This window comes from Dromiciops gliroides, chromosome 3 (assembly GCF_019393635.1).
Source record: "Dromiciops gliroides isolate mDroGli1 chromosome 3, mDroGli1.pri, whole genome shotgun sequence".
NCBI lineage: Eukaryota > Metazoa > Chordata > Mammalia > Microbiotheria > Microbiotheriidae > Dromiciops > Dromiciops gliroides.
In genome coordinates, this window is record NC_057863.1 from 224850107 (window position 1) to 224867657 (window position 17551).

The window sequence follows — 17551 nt, forward strand, 5'->3', positions numbered from 1 at the left end:
GTCTCAGTTGTGTTTGGCTCTTTCTGACCCCATTTGAGGTTTTCTTGGCAAAGATACTGGAATGATTTGTTCTTTCCTTCTTCAGCTCATTTTACAGATGAGGAAACTGATACAGGGTAGGCCAAAAGTCACAAGGAGGTTTCAATATTTAATAACTCCTTTATGTTTTTGTTTTTAATTTGCAATGCCACAGAATCCTATACAGTATATACAGGAAATAAATTTACATTACATGTAAAAAATCAAATCTCATAACTGGTGAAAAATAAAGAAAAAATAATTTTCAAAAAGTTATTAAAACAATGTGACTTTTGGCCCAACCTGTGTAAGCAAGTTAAGTGACTTTCTCAGAGTCACACAGCTAGTAAGTATCAGAGGCTAGATTTGAACTTATGAAGATGAGTCTTCCTGATTCCAAGCCCACTGTTCTATCCACTATACCATCTAAATACCCTTTTGACAATCTCGGTAAACTCTATCTATGGCATTCCCCTGATCAGCTGATCTAGCAACCCTATCAGAAAAAAAAAAAGATAGATTATAAACCTAAATTGTCCTATGGAGCTTATTCTATTTTGAGGAAATTAAAAGGTACCATAAGGAAAATATAGAGATTACTTTTTTTCCCTTTAAAATTAGGGTAAGTCCTCTTACCATCTTACTAATGACTCAAGTAGGTTTTCCCCAATCTTTTCTTCCTCTTTCTTAATTCCTTCTCTTTTAATTACTATCTGATCTTTATAATTTACTTTCTCTAGTATACTTTTTTTCAGAATTTATCCATGTGCTCAAGGAGGGAGATAGCCATGTTCTTTCAAAGTTGTATCATCAATATTCCTAATGACTCATAATTACGTTTTCCTTTCTCTTTATCTGAAGGCTATTTAGAGGAAATATCCAAGGTGAATAGTAGAATGGGGTATTCCTTTTGTGCAGCAAGATATGGAATACAAGTGACTCCAAAGAATTAAAAATTACTATCAGAGAGAGGGCCATGGAGATGGCCCATGATGGATGTGAACAAGTTGTAATATATCACCAATGAGGAAGTCTGGAAAAGACTAAGAAGTAAATTATAATCTTAAGGAAATATATGAAAGGAAGCAAAGATGAGCTTGTTACATGGTAAGAATGGGGGTAACAAATGCACAACTCTAGTAATCTACCTTTGTAATGCCAAGAAGAGTGATGAAGGCCTTCCATACATTAGGCTGAGGCTTTCTGACGAACATATTGTTTGGGCAGTCATGCAGGGAATTTTTGGAGGTAACTTCTGAATTGATGAGTTCACAGATCCATTTGAATATTGATAAGTTTATGAACCTCCAAATGAGGACATCCAGGATAGCAATTGGCCTCAAGTTATGTCAAATGAGGATAATTGAAGGATTTAGAATTCTTAGCCAGGAGGAGGGAAAATTTAGGGGTGGATTGCTTTCAAGGCTGTCACATGGAAGAGAGATTTGAAATATTCGGCTTGACCCCAAAGGGCAGCTAGGTGGCACCATAGTGCATAGAGTGCTGGGTCTGAAGTCTGGAAGACTCATCTTCATGAGTTCAAATCTAGACTAAGACACTTAGTAGCTGTGTGATCCTGGACAAATTGCTTAACCCTGTTTGCCTCATTTTACTCATCTGTAAAATGAGCTGGAGAAGGAAATGGCAAACCACTCTAGTATGTTTTCCAAGAAAACTCCAAATGGGTCACAAAGAGTTGGACACCACTCAAAAATGACTCAACAACAACAACAAAGCTTGACACCAGAAGGCAGAAGTAGGAGCCATTGATGGAAGTTACAGAGATGGAATAAATTTTGATATGAGAAAAAATATTATAATAATTTGAGCTATACAGAAGGGCTGCCTTGAGAGGTAATGGGTTCACCTTCAAGGAAACTTCATTCATTCATTCATTCATTTATTCATGCATTCATTCATTCATTCTTCTACATGTCAGATTGTTTCTAGAGAGGATGACCGGGTATAAATTGAACTAGGTGGCCTCTAAGATTCAGTGATTTAAAAAAAAATACAATGCGAGCAATACTGTAACCTTTCCTGGAGCAAACAAATTCTTTCCATTTAGGATCTTCACTAGGGGAATAAAGATTGACCAAGACTGGAAAGTCTCCTGAAAGGAATGGCATTTTTGTGTAAAGAATGACAATGACTTTAGACAGGAGCTTTCTGAGTTAGCTTAATTATTTGTAAGTTCCATTACCAGTGAAAAGATAGTATGTGGAACTAAAATGCCCATCATTTTCTACATCACCGAAGTATTTAATGGACACTGAAAGCATTTTCTTCATTCTTTCAGCGTCTTTGTGAAAATGTTTTAGTCTGGGACTTAACTCCAAGTGAACCAGATGCAATCCTTTCCATGTAGTTGTAATTTCTCTGTGGGACAGATGTGTACTAGGACTCCATCTACAGTTCAAATGATGCTGATGTAAAAAACACAGAGTTATTGGCAACTTTCTGTCTGTCTGGAAACTTGTTAACTGGCAAGCTGTGTTATTTCCACTTAGCTGGCCAGATGAATATAATATTAAGTAAAGCTTGAATCTGAAAATATATTATGATAAATTGTTAGTTTTTGCCATTTCACTTGAGGATCATATTGTACTATGAAAAAATAATATTTCTCTACAATATCATTCTTTTTGGGGGGCATGCTCTAAGACAAAACCATTTTAAGATATTTCCTGGGGGAAATTAGATCAATCATTTATATCTTTACCTGAGGTCTCGGGAAAACACCCCATAGAGTGACCACTCAAAGGAATCCTATAGCTAAATTAATAATGTTAAATTAATTCTGTATTATTAAAACTGAAGGCATTATTCATAGTATTATATGTGGATCAGTTGCATTGTGGGTAAAATGCACTTTTGTGGGTTCACCTATCAACTAGCATTTCTTAAGAGCTTGACAAACTGACTGAATATAATAACAGTTTTATCCTAAATATTTGATATCACTGCAATACTTACTCTGTTTTTCAGATAGTCTTTTATTCCTGTGTTTATAGTCTTAGAATTCATAAGCTTAAGACTGACTCTCCTGGTTATTTAGCATAAGTACTTTTCAAAATATATTAGCCATTTATATAATCAAAAGATTGATGTAAGGTTTTTATTCTTTTTTAAATGCCCAAGTTCACCTGGGCTAGGGTGGGACCAGGGCATTATAGAACTTCAGATCTCAAGATTTTGACAAATAACTCAGGGTAATATAGCATATTTATTTTGAGGCATACTATTATTCTTGTGTAAATGGGAAAAGAGATTCTCAGGTATAGTTAAGTACTTTATTTTCTAGGCACAGAAGGAAGCAATAAGATAAGTAGTATATTTTCACTTATGGATATAGATATGACCAACTTGAGATTTGCATGAAGCATTAAAAATATATATGATATATATATAATCACGGATTTAAAGGAGTAGCTCTTTGTTTGAAATTGCATTTGAAAATGATTGCTGATAAAATGAAATGCCCAAAGTAGGGGGCAGCTAGGTGGCGCAGTGAATAAAGCACCAGCCCTGGATTCAGGAGGACCTGAGTTCAAAGCCAGCTTCAGACACTTGACACTTACTAGCTGTGTGACCCTGGGCAAGTCACTTAACCCTCATTGCCCCACCCCCCCCCCAAAAAAGGAAATTCTTTTCTCCTTGAAACTATTTGTAGGAAAAATTTTAAGTCAAGCAAGTGATCTCAAAAGACTGTGGCGATATGTCAGTACTTTTGTATTCATCCCTAATGAATGTATTTCTAAACCTTAGGCTCTTAATATATCACATACATAGGATCAAAGAGAACTCTGACTTGTTGGTAATTTGATTTCTTTGCTCTTTTCACTAACTCACAGGTTGTCAAGTTCATCTCATGTTTTTGGCAACAAAGATATGGGAAATTGTAAATGTAGATGTCAATTCTTTGTGGATATGTGAATTCCCACACCCTTTGCAACAACTCTGTGGTCCCTCTGAAGTTTGCAGGTTGGAAAACACTGGTCTATTCCAAATTCTAATTATTAGAGAAGAGGAAATGAACCCAGGAAGGCTAGATAACTTATCCAATGTCACATATCAAGGTTATGGTAGTGTCAGAACAAGAACCTAGGTCTGTCTCTCCTGAGGACCAGAGAAGTTGTGTGTATGTGTGTGTGGGGGGGGGGGACACAGTCACATGACTAATTAGTAGCCTAGCCAGTACTAGAACTGACATTTTCTAAATCCTTTCAAATCTGCTTCTAAGTGGAAAGTTCTTACCACATATAATTAGAAGTCACATGATCTACACTGAGTCTGGAACTCAGGTCTTCCCGCCTCTAGGATTGGCTTGCTATCCCCTCTACTATGTGTCTTTTCTCCATAAACGTGGTTATTGTTTAAATAGGCTATTGTTGGCTGGTCTTATAACTTCCCTAATATGAATAACATTATTCCTAGGGGAAAATACACTGCAAATAATGAACTCTGAGGGCATAACCCTTTCATAAGTTGAGGAGACAGCCTGGGTAGGAAAACGTCAGTCAGGACTTTGTTGTGGGCTAATGAACCAACATCTGTCAGACCTTCAAAATAATTTGGCAAATCCTTCAATATCTTCAGTAACCAAAGTTAAATGAAATGGAAATGGAAAATTAATGCTTTCTTTGAATTTTAGGCATGTTTTCTTCTGCATTCGCTATGAATACAAATTTGTGGTCATAAATCATCACATTTAAGAAAAATACCCTCATAAATGTAGTGGTGGTTTGAGAGTATGCAGGCTAGTTATTATATGTGGTCTGTCTGCTGGTATTCTGTAGTGCCATAGTGATCTGCAAATGGATGGCAGCTTATTTTTATAGTGTAAAATGTCAATTCTCATATTGCACATCAGGAAGAAAATGAAGAGTCATTATGTAACCCTTCCCTTAGTCCTCCTCCTGTCCTTATCCCGTAACATTGGCTAAATTAGTAATATACACATATGTATGTATGTATATATGTAGAGAGAATTATATAGAACTACATAAAATTATATAGGATTATTATATTATTAGTGGAAAAAATAGAATTATATCTAGACGTACCATAGGACTGAAAGCTAGGTGAGATTGAATGCTAATATTTCGCCCCTTCATTACTTTTGAGGAAATGGCCTATGAATGAGATTGATCACCTGTCACATAAGGTCCCATGATAATAGTGTCAGAACTTGGATTCAGATTCAGGTTGTCTAATGTCAGTTCCAATATTGTTTCTATTATACCATTCTTCTCCTTTGGGTTCTCCCATCTGCTTTGTTTATATATAGAGTTGAAGTGGATACTCCTTTTTCTATAATATAGCTCCACGATTAACTCTGTGATTAGTATAAATACCAATAATATATAACAGGGGCAGCTAGGTGGCACAGTGGATAAAGCACTGGCTCTGGAGTCAGGAGGACCTGAATTCAAATCCAGCATCAGACACTTGACACTTACTAGCTGTGTGACCCTGGGAAAGTCACTTAACCCCAATTGCCTCACCAAAAAAAAGAAAAAAGTATATAACAAGGCTGGGTTGGACTAGTCCTTAGGGCAAGTAACTGCATGGAATGTTTGGGAGGGCTTTCTTCTAATCATGATTGGCTAAGAGACTGGTACTACATAATGACAAAGTTCTCTGAGCCAGAGCAAGTGATGACTCATGAGTTTCTGAGTCTGAACTCAGTTTGCATACAAAATATGTGACCCACTGATCTCTCAGTCATTTTTTCCTTCCTGGTGATGAGTGAGGCAAGAATTGCTTAGAGCAATCAGATGGCACACAGCCCAGTCACCATGTGTCCATGAGCACATGGTACCTCTGTTTCCTTTGTGTTTATTCCTTCCTGACCTGAGTATTCTGAAAAGAGAATGCTTAGGTGAATGTGCGTTTGAAAGATCCAGAGGTCTTAGCAGAGCCATTAGAGGCCCCACCTGCAACTGAAATCATTATCAATGTCCATCATAATTAATAGTAGTAGCCACAGGAGTCACAGAATGACTGAGGAGAAACTTTGAGGTGGAAATGCTTCGGTGCATTTCCTTGTGAACATTGCAGTCTGGAGATTTTGCAAGGTGGTAGACGACTAGACCAGCGGTAGCAAAGTCTGAGCCAGCTGGCTTCTTCCTTTCTTTCCGGAATGTGAGCAGCACTGGGGAAGAAGTGTGGCCACCCAAGTGGTAATGATCAATAACAGAGGCAGAAGATTCAGGAAGCATGACCCTTGAAGAGAGAAAGGACACACATGGACTCTAAAAAGGCAGCAACACTTGAAGACTGACAACAGATCTGCACTCAAGGGGAACTTCTGAGAATTCTGTAAAGGCAGTAAAGGACTACCAGTAAACAGTAACTTGTAGGTACCCCTTTGCCTCCTGTGTTCTCTACATGTGTGAATGTCTACCAATGTATTGTAAGTCCATTCACCCCAAGGACATTATGTGTGTGGGAAGCGAATGTATCCCAAGTTTGAGAGGAATGTTTCGTACCAAGTATTCTTGCTGTACAACATTAAGGACCAATTTTTGTAATAGCTAATTTTTACACAAAGTATTTGTTAAATCGTTAAGGAGAGGCATCCTACTGGGGGCTTATGGGAGAATTACAAGCAAAGGCCCTTCGGATTTCCCCTGGAACTCTGATGGGGAAGATTTGTCATTCAAGCTCTAGGAACCCAGCCTAACACTGCAAAGGGTAATTGGGGAAGTAGCCTTGAAGAGGTTCCTAGGTTAAGAATTCAGTTGTGAGACTTAAATACACTTCAAGCAGATGAGGAAATGTAATGCTGACTCGAGCCAAGGTCCCTGTGATATCAAGGTTCAAAGGAAAGATTGATAGATGGGCAGACAGATCTAAGGTTGCTTTGGTCTCCCTAGCCTTTAAGTCTGGCTTATTCTTTACTGTTTTCACATTCTCAGATTACCTTGAGGAAAATGAAAAACACTTAGTGAGGTCTCATTTTTATCTAGGAGGATGCAATGACTGCTGCTAATTAGACATAGTTGATCCACCCCTTCCTTTACAAAGCTATAACTTGCCTAAAATAAATAGCATTACAAGTATCCAAAGTGAAGTAAAAATAGAATAATATCCAGTTACTTTAAGACTTAAATATCATCATCTTTATCTGGAATTCAAATAGTTGTCTTTAACAAAAGACCTGAAAAAATGGGTAAAATTTTACTTTAGTGTCTGAAATGGCTTTTGTTCACTTATCTAGTATATTGTAGAGGGATTCTTGTGCAGTTATGGATTAGTCTAAATCAGAGGTGACAAATTTTTAACTAAATAAAAATAAAATAGAACATAGATAATGTTAATATGAAGCTTTCTAAGTCAACATGTGGCCCGCTTGTTGTTGTTCTGTCATTTCAATCATGTCTGACTCTTCATGACCCCATTTGAGATTTTCTTAGCAAAGATACTGGAATGATTTGCTATTTCCTTCTCCAGCTCATTTTACCGATGATAAAGCTGAGGCAAACAGGGTCAAGTGACTTTCACAGGATTACAGGTGTCCAGTAACTGTCTGAGGCTGTATTTGAACCCACAAAGATGAGTCCTCCTGATTCCAAGCTCAGTGTACTATCCGCTGTAGCACCTAGCTGACCTGTGGCCTGTGGGGTTCCTTATTTATGGTTTAGTGGCCCTCATTTCTACTTGAGTGTGACACCACTGGTCTAAATGGTCTCAAGTCCTGACTGAGACTCTATGACGCTGTGCTAAACTTTTAAAATAAGGAAACTGAAGATTAGAGATATGAAATAATTTTTGTCACTTATCACATAGCTATTGTTCCAAAGCAATGATTGGAATCCAGCTATGCTGATTCCACTATGGGTTCAGCTCTCTTTCCACTCTACCATACAACCTCACACATTATAGGCATTCAATAGATGTTAACTAAATTGAATGGACCATAAATTATTTATCTTATCATGAAGACCTTAAACAGGCATCATGAGGTGGAATTAGTGTTTTCACATTCTTTGAGGCTCTTAGGACATTTTTCAATGAGTTATTTTTTATTTTGGTAGGGAGGCAGCTATTCATACATATATACATACATAGTAACATTTGTGTAAGAACAGTATTCTGGGGAGGTGACCAAGTTAAGGATATACAGGGTCATGATAGTCACACTTGGGACCTCAAAGAAAGCAAGAACTTGTTCTTTCATGTTGAAAAGTTGGAAAATCCATGAAATGTAATTTCTGTATCAGCTTGAATTCTTAATTAGCATAATTCTTAAAGTATTTCTAGCCTTATATCTTTATGTATCTTATAATAATTATAATAATCATTAGCATTTATATAACATTTTAAGGTTTGCAAAGAGTTTCATTGATGTTATCTAACGTGTATATATAAATATAGACAGATATGTTATATATATGTGTGCAATATATAATATGTCAAATATAATGCCTAATACCCATGCATACATGTGTCCATGTATATAGGCATGTGTATGCATACAGCTACACACACTCAAACATATATGGATAAACTTATGTGTGTGCACATATAGGCATACACAGTATATTTATAGAAATAAAAATATATATGTGCACGTCTATGTGTGCACATATGTGTATCATATTGTGTCTATATAAATATACTGTGTGTATACATATATGTATACATGTAAATGAGTCTATTTACACATTCACATGTATATGGCTGTATGCACTTATCTGTTTATATACATAGACACGTGCATGCATGGATTTTAGGCGTATCTATCTAGACATGTAAGTTTATGTACACATGCATAATTATGTGTATATGTTTATATAAAATGTGTATATATATATATATTATATATGTGTGTGGATATGTATACAAAACAGTTAACCTTTTACTTTTGGGGATGGCTACCTGTACCTATGTTTTCTTCCATGTAGGGAACTGTCTGGTAGATGCTTCTTACAAATCCACATCAGTGGCTGCTCTGCTACATCTCGTCTTAAAGAGATGCCTGAGAGGTTAATAGTGAAAGGGAAACTGTCTAGCCCATTGTCCCAAAGCCAGAATTGTCCAAGATGAGACTCACTCAAACCCAGGTTGTCCTAAGTCTGAATATCCATCATACTACAATGCCTTTGAACAGTTAAGGCATCCTAGTCTGGTTTGGACTAGTTACATAGTATCTTCATACATTACAATTTTCTAAGTAATTCATAGGGTTCTTTGAAAGAGTAATTTCTTTTCTTTCTTTTCTTTTTTTTCTGGTAGGACAATGAGGGTTAAATGACTTCCCCAGGGTCACACAGCTACTAAGTATCAAGTGTCTGAGGCTGGATTTGAACTCAGGTTCTCCTAAATCCAGGGCCAGTGCTTTATCCACTGTGCCGCCTAGCTGACCCTGTAAGAGTAATTTCTGAAAGAAAAAAAGGAGAGAAATGAGACGAGTATCTTGCCTGTGTTTTGTGCTCCTGGAAACAAACTTTAGTCAACATATACTTTCTTCTTTTCTATTAGGAGACTGGGTAGGGTAGGAGAGGAGGAAGAAAAGCTAGGAAGAGAGGAAAAGAGAAAGTGGGGAAAGGAAGAAGGTCAAAGGGAGGATGAAATAAGAGAAATAAAAGGAAGGTATGGAAGGAAAGAGAAATAAGAGAAGCTTTTAAAAAAAATTCACCACTATTACCCTTGCAATTTGCTGTGAAACTAATTTAAAGAATGATTTTCTTAAGGAGCCTATGATACATACCCTTGCTATTCAGTGTCTGCAGGAATAAAAATAATTTAACATTTTGCTTAGCCTTGTAAGAGTAGAGCAACAGAAAATGGCCCCAGGGAGCTTAGTGACAAGACAGTTCAGATTCACTCCTTCCGTGCTTAGCCACTGTTCTGAAATAAACTAGAAAGTGTTATACAATCAATTTCCTCATACCATGCCTTCACCATAGAGCTGTGAAAGGATGGGTTGAATATCTGTTGCATATCTCAAAGTTTAGTGAAACAGTGTCACTTAGGTCCCTTCATAAAATTGGCACTTACTCCATCATAATACAGTTTGGAGACCTGAGAATTATCAAAATAATGATAGCCAGACTTTCAATGGGATAGCAGTATGCTGATTTCACAGTTTACAGGCATGCACCCAACAGTAAATCACAGTTAGCCTTTCAGAGCTAGAATGGACCTTAGAAGTCATCCAGTCCTTTCTTTGCAAAGAAAAGTGAGGACCAGAAAGATTCCCAGAGTCAGAGAACAATTTAGTGGCAGAACCAGGACATGGAACTTGAGTCCTCTACTGCCCATCCCAGTACTCTTTCCATTGCACATAAATCAAGGTTTGCAAAATATTTTGTCAGCAACAACTTTGTGAAATTGGCAGTATAAGTCATATGATCTCCATTTTACAGATGACAAGACTGAGGAAACTTCAATAGAGTGGCAAAGCCAGGATTCAAAAGCAGGTGTCCTGATTTGAAGTCGACTCTCTTTTTTTTCTGTGTCCCAGAATCTCTTTGTTGATATAAGCTTTCTCATGAATGCTGAAGAAAGCTGCAAAGGAAATTGTAAAGTGTTTTCCATCCTTCTGAGTTTGCCATATGATTCCCAGACCTATAAGGCAGGTGAAAATGTTTTCCTTACAACAGCCCTATGAAGTAGGCAGTGTATTTTACAAATAGGGAAACTAAGGCTCTAAGGGATGCCAGTGACTTAGAAAATATCAATATCTAGTGCTTTGTTTGATGAAAATTTCAGTTTATAATGGACCACTTTCTTTGTAAGATATTTAATTAAGTCTTAGGCAATGCAAGCAAATCTCATCATCTGAACTCTTCTAACTTAAAATCTGTAAGGATTTGGGGAGGAGTTGGGTTTAAGGTTATGTGAGCTAGGTAAATATTCTTTCTTCTGAGTATAAAAAATAACGTACAATATGTTGTTTATATTCTCATTATGCAATTTGTTGATTCAGGCTGGCATTCCCCCAGCTTTAGTCTGAAATGGTAAGATGTTTAATATCTGTAATTTTTATAGATAAAGCCATTGCTAAGAGAACTTGTGCTTCCCATATCTTTACTCTGCAGAGTATGGCATCATAGGACCTGTTTCTAAGAGACTATTATCCCTATTCTTTAAGTCATTTTCATAGTTGGGGATTCAGCATGCTATGATTAAATCCACATAAGTATTATGTGTTCATAGTTTATCTAGTAATTTGAATCAGGCTCATTCCAGAACTAAACTTCAAATAATAAGATAAGCATTAGGAATGTCCCTTCTACATTATTCATGCAATAATTGAAATTAGCATTTATAATTTTAAGGGAGAAAAGCAAGTAAGTAAAGGGAAAATATGAGAAGTTGACTAAGAAAAAGGAGAATATGAGAGATTAGGTATTCTTTAAAATTCACCACATTATGAGATAAACAGCCACCCATTTGTACAGCCATAAAGGCTTATGAGCTCGTTTCCATGCATTGCAAAACTTTCTTTAAAGGGTGACTTGGAAAGCAGTACTGCTAAAGCTACATTACTGCATTCTAATGTGGCACTATAAAAATGGTATTAAAAAAAACCCAACTCCTAACAAGGCTAGTAAAATCGAAAGAGAGAAATGTCACTATTAGCCCAGTTGTGCTGGTGTGTGTTTAAGACTGAGCTGTGATGTTGCTATGGCATCTGACTGATGAGTGCATAGCAACAGAATGCATTCAGTGATTCAGCTTGATAAGAAAGGAAATGAACTCACCATTTCCCTTTTCCCAAAATTATACCGAGATAGCCAAAAATCCATTTTGAAATGAAATATACACCAATGTGTTCTGCTGGATAAAAGTCAATAGACGGGGAAAGGGTTGTTAAATGAAATGCATATGTTGTGTGCTTTCTTATGGATGCATAATCGATGTGGAGAAATTCTCAACATCTGTATTAGCTCTGTTTTTCTTATTTATATGTGATGGTACACACAGTCACCTAAGCTGTATGGATGAGCGAATGATTACAGATCTCTTGGCAAATGTGAAATACTACATGAAAGTTTATAGTTAGAAATATACATAATATGGTACTAATGAATGTCAGTGTTGACATTTTTTAAAAAGAAAAAAAAATACTTTGAGCCTGCTGTGAAAGGAAAATTCTTTTCTGCATAATAGTCCCCCCAGGGAAGGGTTATTTCTTGCCAGCATAACATATGAAGCTTAGTCACTATCGGCTTCACTGAGAGGAGAGGGAAGTTAATGGTGGGAATGTGGTTGTGAGAAAGAATTTTTATAGAAATCGAAGGCCCTTGCAGTGTTGAGTGGGCTCTTGTGATGACAAACACAAGTTGACTTATCTATCCCAAGTCTGTTACATTTCTATCCCATGTAGTTCATTTGCAAAAATAGGAAAGAGTCATTCTCACCATCTCCCTTCACTTGGTTTTTAATGTTTCCTTTCTGTTTTATAGGAGGAAATTGCTCTCTTCCCAGGTTCCCATTTACTTACTTGATGTAGCTCAGAAAAATAGAGTGATCTTTGGTCCCTTTTTTTCAGCTTTCTTAGTTACAAAGAAGTTAAAGTAGTGAACAGGCATGTCTTTTGATGTCCCCATCAAAGGGAGCCAAGATGGTGACCTCTCAGAGCTCCCCACATGATGTCCCCATCAAATAACAATGGTAGACTCTGACAAGTTGTAGCAATGAGGGTATGGAAGTGAGAACTGGACAATGACTGTGAAAATCAACCTGGATGTCACTGTTGGCACATGTATGTGCCTTGGCTTGTAGGCCTCTATTCTCCCTCAAGAAATAAAAAAACTCTTTTTCTTATATCGGTCATATTTAAAAGAATCACTCCAAATTTCTCATTTTAGGAATATTTGGAGTTAGTCAGATGCTTACCCTTTAAATTGCTTTAATTCTTACTACTATTGTAGTCATTAATGTCTGTTTAGTAATATGGAATAGGGGGAAATCTTGGGGGAAAGTGACACATCATCTTAGAGTTGATAATAGTTTACTTTTTTAACCTTCCCTCTTTCTTAGAATATTCTTTTTAGGGACCCTGTCATGCTCCCTAAGGCTGTGCTAAGGTATACAACTGGAGACTAGCATGGAGTTGCTAATCTGGTTCAAACAACTGAAGGAGGCAATAGAAGGTGACAAAAACCTAGGTGAGCAGAGAACAGCAGAGTCCTGACTGATCACCTATATAAAATTATTTTTGCTATAAATGATCTCCACCCAAGAAGAGCCCAGGTGTTTAATAGAGCTCTAAGGGTATATGGGGCATCCAGGGAGGACTAGCACCTCTGGTGTGAGAGCTACTAAGCTCCTTTTAGGGCTGCTCATCCACTTTTGGTGTCCATCTTCACCCAACTCTCACTTGTGACTCCAAGAAGCTGCAGCATGTGCAGCAGCCACACCCTGGTAAAACCATCTCAGCAGATGGACTAACCCAGGTTGAAGGTAACCAATGAGCCTCAAACTCTTGAAGACTTCCCCTGGTGGAATGTGCAAATGAGAATAATTTGTTTCAAAGGTCACGAACAATGGCTGAAGCAGGTAGAGTATTTGGGGCTTGGTTAGACATCGAAGATACCAAGGTTAATCACTGCAAACCAGGCCATTGCCAGTTGTCCTGACTTTTGTCTTGCCACTGGACTTCAGTGACTCTCAAAGAAAGAGTAAAGCTGATGACCTGGTACAACTCTGCCTCACTTAAATCCAATTCATTTGCAAGTCAAGATATCACCCTGTGATGTCATTGGTCCTCTTCAAAAATGAGAGATGAACAAGAAGAAGAAGAAGCACATCCTTTAATTAAGTTGCTGGCAGCATTAATGGAATTGTATTATCTAGATCAAGGAATAATGTGTTATTCCTACTATACTATGCACCAGTTCTAAGGAAGATAATTAAGGCATAGAAGTGTGCAACCCACATCATAAGAGATGAGTAAGAGAAACAGAGATGTTTATATGGAGAGAAGAAATCTTAGGCCATGATCACTGTCTTCAAACATTTGAAGGACCATGATGTGGAAGAAGAAATAAATTTACTAATGATCATCAGATCATAGCTAGATCTAGAAAGGACCTCAGAGATCATGTGGTCCAATGCCTCATTGTACAGATGAAGAAAAAGAGGTCGAGAGAGGGTTAAGTGACTTGCCCAAGATCCTAAGCTGTAAGCAACAGATCCTAAATTTGAATTCAGGTCCTTTGAGCCCCATGCCAATGCTGTTTTTATTTTACCATGGGGTCAATAGGTAAAAGTTATAGGGAGGAAAATTTTGACTCAGGGTATGGAGAAACTGCCTAATCATTAAAGATGCCCCAAATACAATAGAACACTTCTTAAGATAGTGAGCTTCCTAAAGTAAACCTAAACTAAAACAAAGACTAGATATCTTTTATTCATATTCTAGAAAGGATTTTTTTTAATTTGGAGAGATTACCCATTGAATACAATGCTTAGCACTCTGTAGGTATTTAATAAATATTGTATCAGGTAACCTACTGTCCCATCCACTTCTATGATTTTGTTATTTGGTAATTCTACTTTAGCTGGTTTTAGGATGGTGGGAAGTCTGTTTTGGATGCTTCCCTGACTGTTATCTTCATCAGCACTGGGGATACAATAATAATCTCTCTGCTTTCTGAGTCATAGTAACAAGTTTTCTTATTCCTATTTTTGTTTAAACAGTATTCATGCAAGAAAGTTCCAATTCCATTTTTACTCACCATGATCTGTGACCATGCTATGAAAAAAGGAAAAGATATTTAAATCTAGACTAATTGTCTAGACAACCCCCAAAATAGCAGTTCCCAGGTGCAAAGGAAGCTGAAAATTCAGAAGAACAGCAGAAGGATACTTATCCCGAAGCTTTATTTGAACTATCACTCTCTAATTGGGAAGATGAAAATGTCAAGGAGATTAACCTCTGAAAATTATTTTTATTAATTGCCCTAAATGACTCACTTCACTTGAAGAATGTATCCATGTGTGTAAAGTGAAATGAAGAATCAATGTAATTATTCGGGTAATTGAGAAGCTAGACTCTTGGTCCTAAAATAATTTGGCTAATTGAAGGAAGTCTTTGTCTAAAATTATTCAGATAATTGATGTAATTCCTCATTTCCACTTACTTTTGGGGCCTCTGTTTCCTCATATATATTATGGGGGCTTAAAATGGATCATCTCTAAGGTCCCCATCACCTCTAAAGTTGTATGATTCTCTATAGATATTCTATAAACCCCTATTTGGGTATTACTTACAATTCCTCATTGAATTTCTTGTAAATTGCAGCAGTCAGAATACAATTCTACAGACAGACCACAGATGCTATTTAAAATACTTGAAAATGTTCTTTAATATAAGAGAAGAACATTAGTGAAGATGAAATATATTAATTTGTATGTCAACAGGCCATGCAGATTATTGTTGATCACTGTGCCCTATCTGTTATTGTTTGTGACTGGTTCTACTTTTCAAACTACAAATTAGGTTAGGTCTAGCTTGCCAGGAAAATGAACACAACTACACAATTACTCTACCACAATCTACTGATAATATGCAAGCTTTTCGCAGTAGAGGCCAAAAATGCAAGTTTGTGTGGAACCAATTAGCTTTACTGGCCACCCAATTTCTCCATTTCTTGAACACTGTGGTGAAACTGTTTTATTTACACTAATGTGTTTTATTTCTGTGGTTTAGTTTTGCTAGTTTGATAATATTTGTTAAAGAGTAAAAGAGAAAGAAACAAAAGTATATTTAGACTGTCTCTATTTGGAGAGAAGCTTAGAGAAGTATGACAGACTTGTTAAGAAAGTGGTAGTCAGGGGCAGCTAGGTGGTGCAGTGGATAGAGCACCGGCCCTGGAGTCAGGAGTACCTGAGTTCAAATCCGGCCTCAGACACTTAACACTTACTAGCTGTGTGACCCTGGGCAAGTCACTTAACCCCAATTGCCTCACTTAAAAAAAAAAAGTGGTGGTCAGAAAGAGACTATCCCTAGAATGGGTAAGAGGAGGTCAAGCTATTTCTGAAGTCATGACACTGCTGGGAGTTTGTTTCCATAGGAAAAGGTAGGTTAGTGAGGTTAATTAACAATATACAGAGAAAGTAGGGCTGAGCCATGGGCAGAATTCTGTCCAAAAAAGAAAGAAAAAATATCTGTGAAATCCTTTTAGGAAGGATGAACCAGATAGCTAAATAAGAAATAGATAAATCATAAGCTCATAGATCTAAGACCTGGAAAATCTAGAACTCAGAGGCCATGTAGTATAATCTTCTTTTACAGATAAGGAAACAGAGGTCCAGAGTGGAAAGGTGACTTTCCCAAGATATCATAGCTAGTGTGGGAGATGGGATTTGAGCCTAATCTCTCTGACTCCAATGTTAGAGTTCTCTTTCTAATAATTGCACTACACTGCAGTTAGAACTATTTTATTAATAAGGTGTTACTTACCTTTTCATAATAATTTTCATAAAATTAGAAACATTGATTTTTTTAATGTATACCTTTCACCAGCCCTTCCACCATGCTTCCTTGTGGAGTGGAAGTGATACAGGATTCTTGAAGGCTATACCTGTAAGGTATAAACTCTGGCAGGTCCAACCAGCTTTGTGTATAGTCTTGGTCACAGATTCTGTGCCTTTTGTCAGAGGGTCAGTCTAGTGAAGTTTCAGAGGGTCCAAAGGGGAATTAATTTTTTGACATGGTAACCCTCAAGGCAAATATACCAAATGTTAGAAGGTTATAATCTTTGTTGGTGGAGGGAGTGTGTACACAGATGAAATCACAAATCCTTGCAATATTGAAGTAAGTTTTAAAAACAAATAGCTTTCTATTTGGCTTTAAAATTAGCATTAGTCAGAGTCCCAGGGAGGGTTTATGTAGTATTGAGTTGCATGGGACTAACACAGTCCAACTGGTAAGCTATTACTAATGATATCCTTCACCATCTCTTACTAGTTAATTGCAGCAACAGATAATAAAAATTTTCTAGGAAGGAGTTTTTAAAATCTCAATAAAAGCAACTTAATAACTTGAAAACTCCAATAAAGAGTGAGTGGTGACATTCAGACCCTAGATTGCTTTTAGCCTTGGGTGAACTCTTTCTCTACTACTTAGAGCAAATCTAAGGGCTTCAGTTTCTTCATTAGAGGAGTTTGGACCAGATGACCTCAAACCCCCTCCCCTATTTAAATTTCGTGATTCTATGTGTAATGAAATTGTAGAAGATAACTTCAGGAAAATAAGCTGAAACAAGATTAGAGAAGACTTTGAATTTTAAGATGAAGAAGTTTGACTTTATTATGTAGAAAGGAGGACATCCCTTGGAGATTTTTGAAGTAAATGATATTCTTAGAATACTTCTATAGGAAGAGTAATTCTGTAGAAAGAATTGTATTAATGTAATACTAGAGGCAGGAAGACCAGTTATAGTAATAGTCCAAGGGCCAGATCATTAAGGGCTCAGAGTAGGATAGAAACAATAGCTGATAGTCAATAAACATTTATTAAGCACCTACTACGTACAAGGCACTGTACTAAATGATTGAGATACAAGGA

At 36.9% G+C, this 17551-nt stretch overlaps 1 protein-coding gene across 1 annotated transcript in view; it reads left to right on the top strand.

The window, feature by feature from the left end:
- The window catches only part of ARHGAP6 (Rho GTPase activating protein 6), a 670816-nt gene that overhangs the window by 430649 nt on the left and 222616 nt on the right, over positions 1 to 17551 (top strand). The window lies entirely within an intron of this gene.